The sequence below is a fragment of the Peromyscus leucopus genome, chromosome 11, assembly GCF_004664715.2.
Source record: "Peromyscus leucopus breed LL Stock chromosome 11, UCI_PerLeu_2.1, whole genome shotgun sequence".
Lineage (NCBI taxonomy): Eukaryota > Metazoa > Chordata > Mammalia > Rodentia > Cricetidae > Peromyscus > Peromyscus leucopus.
This window is the reverse complement of record NC_051072.1, coordinates 50,082,048-50,089,692: the sequence shown is the minus strand read 5'-3', so window position 1 is coordinate 50,089,692 and position 7,645 is coordinate 50,082,048.

Here is a 7,645-nt window from a genome sequence, read left to right as displayed (position 1 = left end):
TCTCCGGAAGGCAAATTAAGGAGAAAGAAGAGATCGGGGATGGGACTTCAGGTGTGGTCCTCTCCCCGGAGAGGTGTGCGCTCCCTGTTCTAGGAGCTTGCCTATAGGGAAGCGCGTGCTTTAGAAAGTCGTTAGCTTATTTAAGCCTACACTTGTCAGGGGAGCTGAGGTCAGCCACAAAGCCATTGGAAAAAAGGAGCTGGCTGCCACAGAGAGCAATTTCTTTGCAGGGGATGGAGGCGGGGCGGGGTGTCAGTTTGAACAACTTGGCTTTTGAATCTAGTGACCTCCTGAGACCAGGAGCCTGGAAAGATTAAACACAGAGCAAACTCAGGATGTAGCTGGCTCTCCCTCTTCCGAAACTCACTCCCAGCTCAAAACAAAAACAAAAACAGAAATGCTTTAAACCTCACCTCCTCCTCCTCCCCGGGCCCCCTCAAACTGTCTGCTAGGCTTCTGCTTGGATTATTTTCATTAGGGTGTGTTTTTCTGATGGAAGGCCAGGCCCTTGTCTTTGTGGATTTGCAGAGTGCCATGTCTACTCACTGGTCTTTAGAAATTACAGACAGTAACAGGAATGCGGGAAGCTGGCACCCACCTCACAGCTTTCCTGCACTGAGGCGCTCTCTGCCCACGAACCAGAATGGAATATTTTTATAAGGCAATATTGAAACATTTTAATCCCGAGAAACTAAAGGAAGCCTCCATTAACTGGATATAAACCAGAGCCCGTGGTTGGCACGGGGGCGCTGCCACTTGCCTGATTCACTGGATGCCACGCTAACGAGGGTCTGTTCTGTGGTCAGAACAAAAGCAGCCTGTCCTTTCCAGGGAGTGGACCTCACTAAGCATGGCATGAGGGGGGTGCTGGGCGGGGGTGGGGGTGGGGGTGGGGCAGGTGAGACTTCACATTGTCCTCTGTCCCTGCAGAGTCAGCCTCCTGGAGATCCAGAAGTTCCTTGGGCATGATAACTCTTGGGACAAACATCTTGCTGAGCTCAACTCACAGGCTATAGGAGCCAGGACGAAAAGGATCAGGTGTCAGAGAGACATAGACCCGGGGTGTTTGGATTGAGCTGGGGAGTACAGATCCCAGCACTGCAGGGCAGAGAAGAGGGGCAGAAACATGTCCTCCCTTTCATCCTTCCTCCCTTCCAGCCTCCCCTCCCCCTTTCTTCTGTTCTTCCTCCTTCCTCTTCCCTCCCTCCTCCCCTTCCTTCTTTTCCTCCTTCACCCTTTCCCCTCTCTCTCTTCCTCCCTCCCTCCCTCTCTCCTTCTTTCCCTCCTTTCCCTTTCCGTCTCAAGCTTCTTCCTCCCCACCCTGTTCTCAATTCTCTCTCCTCCTCTCTCTCCCTCCTCTCTCCAATCTTTCCTTTCAGCTAAATGTTGTAGTAACTTATGTGCTCCTCGCTTTAACCATAGATGTGACTTTAGAAAGACGGAAATAACTTCAAAACAACAGTTGGAAGTATTGACATTGGCGGTTGAGACAGTACCTGATATGTGAGGTGTGAGCTGGGCAGTGGGAAAGATGCCAAAGTCTTCATTACCTAACTCCCCAGAAGTGTAGGATGCCAGCCGCGTCCTGCATCGCTGAGCAGAGCAGGTTAACAGGGACCTGCTGAGGCTTCGGAAGGGCCCAGGGCAAGGCCAGTATCACCCACAGAACGTATGTGTTCCTTCTTCCGATCACGACACACACTGAAGAGGCTGGAACGGCCCTAAAAGTGAGCTTACAACTCCAGGGCAGGCCCTGTCACCTAGCCAGGCCCAGTTATGGGCCCACAAGAATGGGAAGATTTCTTTGGAAAGCCGGAGTATGCTGGATTTAAGGAATCAGGTGGCACTGTGGTCATTTGCATGAGGACGCCAAAGTCCCCCCCGGGAATGCACTGCTGTCCTGTCCCACGAAGCCACTCTGGAAAGTTCCAGGCAGAGCCCTGGAGGACAGGAACTTTGGGGTTTCATTTCCATCTTTAGAGCCAACAACTGCAACAGCTACCCAAAGGCAAACCTCACAAAAATCAGTTAAGTGTTCGCTGTAGGATTGGTTCCAACTGTCCCTTGTTGAGGAAAAACAGTTAACAATATACGTTTTTAGCCGGGCGGTGGTGGCGCACGCCTTTAATCCCAGCACTCGGGAGGCAGAGGCAGGCGAATCTCTGTGAGTTCGAGGCCAGCCTGGGCTACCAAGTGAGTTCCAGGAAAGGCGCAAAGCTACACAGAGAAACCCTGTCTCAAAAAAAAAAAAAAAAAAAAAAAAAAAAAAAAAAAAAAAAAAAAAAAAAAAAAAAAAAAAAAAAAAAAAAAACAAAAAAAAAAACCAATATACGTTTTTAAACAATTGTTACTATTATAAGAGGTTTTTTTTAAAATGAGAACATTGTTCAATGTAGTCACATTTTCTTTCTAAAAATAGACACATAAAATGATTCACAGATGTCTATTTATGAGAAAAATAGTAAAGTATATAAACTACAATGTACTTGAAGGGGGACAGAGCCCCTCATTAGAAACTCTTCTGTAGAAAGCTCCCCAACTCCTGTTCCTGCCAGGAAACCCCAAGGCCCAGCGGGGTTTGTGGCACAGGGCAGAGAGCATGCATGCTGGCTGTGCATGGGTGCTGGCTGTGTGTGCATGCTGTGCCTAGGTGCTGACTGTGCCCGGGCGCTAGATGTGTGTGGGTGCTGGCTGTGCATGGGTGCTGTGCTTGGGTGCTGGCTATACATGGGTGCTGGCTGTGCCTGGGTGCTGGATGTGCATGCATGCTGCCTGGGCATCCATGCTGGCACACAGGGCAGAGAGCATGGGCCCTGGCTGTGCATGGGTGCTGACTCTACTTTTGGCACCTTAGCCGACCAGGGCATAAGCAGAGATGAAGATATGAACTCTCAGCAGGGCACAGGCTGACAGGAGTGGACCCTGCTGAAACCTACAGCTTCCTGAGGGACAAATCTCCATCCATACCTGGTCTGCGTCAGAATCACATAGAGCTAGTCATGGTAGTGGGCACTTGTCATCTTAGCATTTGGAAGGCGGAAGCAGGAGGATTCTGAATTAGAGAACAGACTGGACTATGTAGTAAAGCCCTAAAGGGCTGGGAAGGAAGATGGGTTGGGGGGGAGTCTGGAATGCTAGTTAAGTGGAGAGCCTGCCCCTAAGCTTGAAGCCTCAGTTCAGTACATCGATGGTCAAGCCCAGAAAAAACGAATATGGCGCTTCCATTCCAGGTCATCCTACAACTCGTGGGACACAGATTCTGCTTTCTGAAAAACCCCTGAAGGGAAAACATTGGACTCATTTTCCCCACTTTTGGGATCCCGACTGCCATTGCCAGTTGAGGTCCATTTGTTAGTGTGTGTGGCATATGTGTGTATGCATGTTCGTGTGTGTATGCATGTTCGTGTGTGCATGCATGTTCCTGTGTGTATAGAAGGCGCATGTGGAGGCCAGAGATCATTGTCAAAGGTCTTCCTCTAGTGATCACTCTCCACCTTCATTTTTAAACAAGTGTCTTTCAGTGAACTCTATTCAGCTAGGCTGGCTGGCCAGCAAATCCTCCTGCCTCTGCATTCCTGGTCCTAGAGCTACACACACATGCCACTATACTCAGCTCTTTTGTGGGTACTGGGGATCAAACTCAGGTCCTTGTGCTTGTGTGGCGAGCACCGAATCTGCCTAGGAAGCATCTCCCCTGGCCACCATTCAGTCCCATCAATTCCTAAGGGAGTTTCTAATGCCCACATGTTTGAATCACAAAAGAACTAACTAAAAATGACTGTGCTCACATTTTGAGTGAGACCGCACAGTTCCTTTTTTAGTTAAATATTTAATGCACATGCTCTGCTTATTCCACGTGAAGATTAGGTTGCTATCGATAGAAGATGTGCTTCTGGAAATACGGCCATATCTTTACTACATTGTATTGCTATATACATAGTCCCATCCCATCTGTTTCAAGCCCAACCGTAGGGCTCTGTCCCCCAGAGACCAGATTTCCTGGGGCTTGGACTTGTTTTGGCTAAGGAAATGTGAGTTAGAAGTAGGGATGCTGCTGGGAGCGCATCTTTAAAAGCTGTGCTGCCATTCTGTCCTCCCTCTGCCTTCTGCCTTGACAACAGCTTCCCAGACAGGAACTACTCCTTTAGTCTGGACCTGAGTGGGATCATGAGTGGTGGCCTGGGATGGGGCGGGGGCCACAGCTACATCAGAATCCACAGCAGCCAGGGGTAAGTAAGAAATACGCTTTGGTTCTTCCACGATCTATACCTGCAGAGAGGAATGACTTTAAGTCAAAGCCACCAACTCGCACAGCTTTCTCGTTAATACTGGCAAAAATCCAGTGCTGGGTGTGGCTTCGAGGAAATGTCCCTGTCCGGGTTCTGTTTGGAGTTTTCTACTGTCATCTGAATTCCCTGTATTCCACACCACTATGCCAATTCTTGGGGGTGGCATACGTATATTAAATTATGAGTTGTCTTGCAAATGCTCAAAGTTGAGGGTTGAAATACCAAAACGTCATCAGCTAGGTCTCAATAAGTTAATCCTTAGCAACATGGAATGCAGCACATTATCCTCCCCAGGGCCCTTCACCACCACGGCAGGCCTGCAGGGCCACGACTGAACACTCACTCCTGTAGCCGCTCCATGTCCCTGCTCTAACCACGCTGTAATCTGTTTTATGTGCCTCCATGGGTCAGTGGTGGTATAAAATCGTGTTTATTTGCTTCTGCTTTGTGGTAGCAGAATAATAACAATAAAATCCATTGAGACCACACTTTTTAGGCTCCAGTGCGGCCTCCATGACATTTCCTGTATCACATTATCAAGTATCTCTGTGGAAAATGGGGTTTTATTGCTTACCCATGCCACGTCCGTCCCCCACGGTGCTCCTCCAGTGATCATACATCACTGTCAGAACACGCCTGTGAGTCCAGATGGGCGGGAGAGAAGGGGGTTGACTGCTGACTAGCTCACTGTGCATCTCCTACAGGTCACAGTGCATCTGAGTTCTGTGGTGAGCGACCCACTTTTCCCTTAATCACACCTGGATTTTTTTTTACCACATCAACTTCCAGGTATTCTGTGTACCATGATCTAGCATGCTAGAGAGTGTGTGAGCAAGGGATGAAATTCTTTCAAAGAAAAGATTTCTGACCCCGTTGGGAAAAAGAGAACCAGTGGGAGCCAGCCCAAGTTCCAGATGTTTTCCTCTACTTCCAGCTGCTGTTGCTGGGTTCTGAATGCCCTCCAAGTCCACATGATGAAGGTTTGGTCTCCAGTGAGTTGTGATGGTGGGACTTTTAAAGATGGACACCTAGTGGGATATGCTAGGTCATTCAGGATGTGCCTCTGACACCACCCGCTTCCCTGATCATGACGTAAAAGGTTTGCTCTGCCTTGAGCTGCTTCGCCTGAGGCTAAAGCAGCAGGCCTGACTGACCAGGGATGGGAAACTTTAAATTTGAATGCAAACAACCTCTCTTTCTGAGAAGACTATCTCAGGTATCTAACAGAAAGCTACCACACCTACTCCACTGTTTCCATGAGACGAGGCTGGCTGCCCATGACTCTGAAGTCCATGTTACAGGTCCAGCCCCAAGCCTAGGAGGACACTCTCCTCAAATCCTTAATTCAACAAGTAGCCAACGGGCACTCAGAACACCCAGGCAGTGCAGTGGGTGCTCAGGTTATGTAGGGGAATGGGGAGCCGCTCAGAGGTAGAAGTTGGGGCCAGAGTTATGCCCTGTCAATATGAGATCAAAATGTCAACCTATAGCTCCTACCAGGAAGAGCCATTGCCACAAAGCACGTAGTTCAAAAGCGGACACACCCGAAAAAGGAGATGCCAAGCGGGATTATTCTGCCTCTGGAGTTCACCTCCAATGTGTGTCTCGGGTTTTTCACCAGTGTGTGGTAAGCCTGCTGGTATTTCTCTTCATATTCTTTTCTCAGGGTCAGATCAGTGGCTAATGCCATTAACTTCATTTCACAGAAAACAAAACCAAAACCCAGGGCCCCTGTAAGAGGGGCAGGCAGCACTCCTGGGGTTCTTTCAAAGCTGATGAGTCACACAAGCGATCAAATGACCAGGGTGTTTCTGGAATGAATTAGTAGTCGTTCACAGCATTTTGGAAAGCCGTATCATGAGGAGCTGTGCTGTTCTGTGACTCATTCCATTCGGGTCTGCTTGGAAAGAGACGTGAAATCAGATAGTGTCTTTAGTCTATCTTCTGTGCCTATAAGAGAGTGCCTGAGACTGAGTAATTTATAAAGAAAACGGGTTTGTTTTGGCTCGTGGTTCTGAAAGACTGGAAAGTCTACGGCAAGGCAGCTGTATCTGGCATTAAGTAGACAACTAGGGAAGGAATGAGGTAACAAAGATCATCCAAGCCGAGACCGGGAGGCCAGGATGAACACAGGCTGCTGGAGAGGCTTCAGGGTGCCTCGAGTCCATGCTGGGAGTGAGCAAGGAGGCCAGAACACACAGAGATCTATGGGATTAAAGGCGTGTGCCACCACTGCCATGCTCTTTCTATGGCTCTAATAGCCCTGACCCCCGGGCAACTTTATTTATTAACATACAATCAAAATCACATTTCAGTACAATTAGAATACCACCACATATGTATGCATGTATGCGTGTATGTATATTAACAAACCAGTGCCGTGGCTGTAGCTCAGCTCCAGATTGTTTCCCAGCATGAATGAGGAACGGGGCTAGAGCCTTAGCATTGCTGGGGGAAAAATAACAACCCAAACCCAACAACATTTGGAAAGTTCTGCTGACTTTTTTTTTTTTTTTTGATTTTGGTTTCTCGAGACAGGGTTTTTCTGTGTAGCTTTGCACCTTTCCTGGATCTCACTCTGTAGACCAGGCTGGCCTCGAACTCACAAAGATCCGCCTGCCTCTGCCTCCCGAATGCTGGGGTTAAAGGTGTGCGCCACCACCGCCTGGCTCTGCCAACATTTTTTAAAGTAAGCTTTAGCCCAGGCTTACTCAATATATAAAAGTCAATCAAAGTATTTGTGCTAGTTTTTCATCATTGTGACAATTCCCCAAGAGAAGCAATTTAAAAGGAGAAACATTTTTTTATCTTGGCTCCTGGTTTCAGAGTTTTTTTTTTTTTTTTTTTTTTTTTTTTGGTTTTTCGAGACAGGGTTTCTCTGTGTAGCTTTGCGCCTTTCCTGGAACTCACTTGGTAGCCCAGGCTGGCCTCGAACTCACAGAGATCCGCCTGCCTCTGCCTCCCGAGTGCTGGGATTAAAGGCGTGCGCCACCACCTAACCTCAGTGACTTGATCCCATTGCTCCTAGGCCCATGGTGAGGGTCAACCATGCGGTTAAGCAGACCCACTTACTTCATGATGGGCAGGGAGCAGAGAGAAGTAACAGTGATGGTCAGAACCAAGATACACCCTTCAAAGGCACACTCTCCCACTCCTGTGACCTACTTTCTCCAACTTGTCCCCACTCCCTAGAATACCAACACCTCCCCACAGGCTGATCCAGTTTTGAACCCATGATAAGCTATTTATTAAGTCAGAGTCCTCCTGATCTCTGGAAATGTCCTCAGCGACACACCCAGGAATGCCCTTTGCTAATCTGGGTGTCTCTCAACCTAATCAAGTCAACAATCAAGATC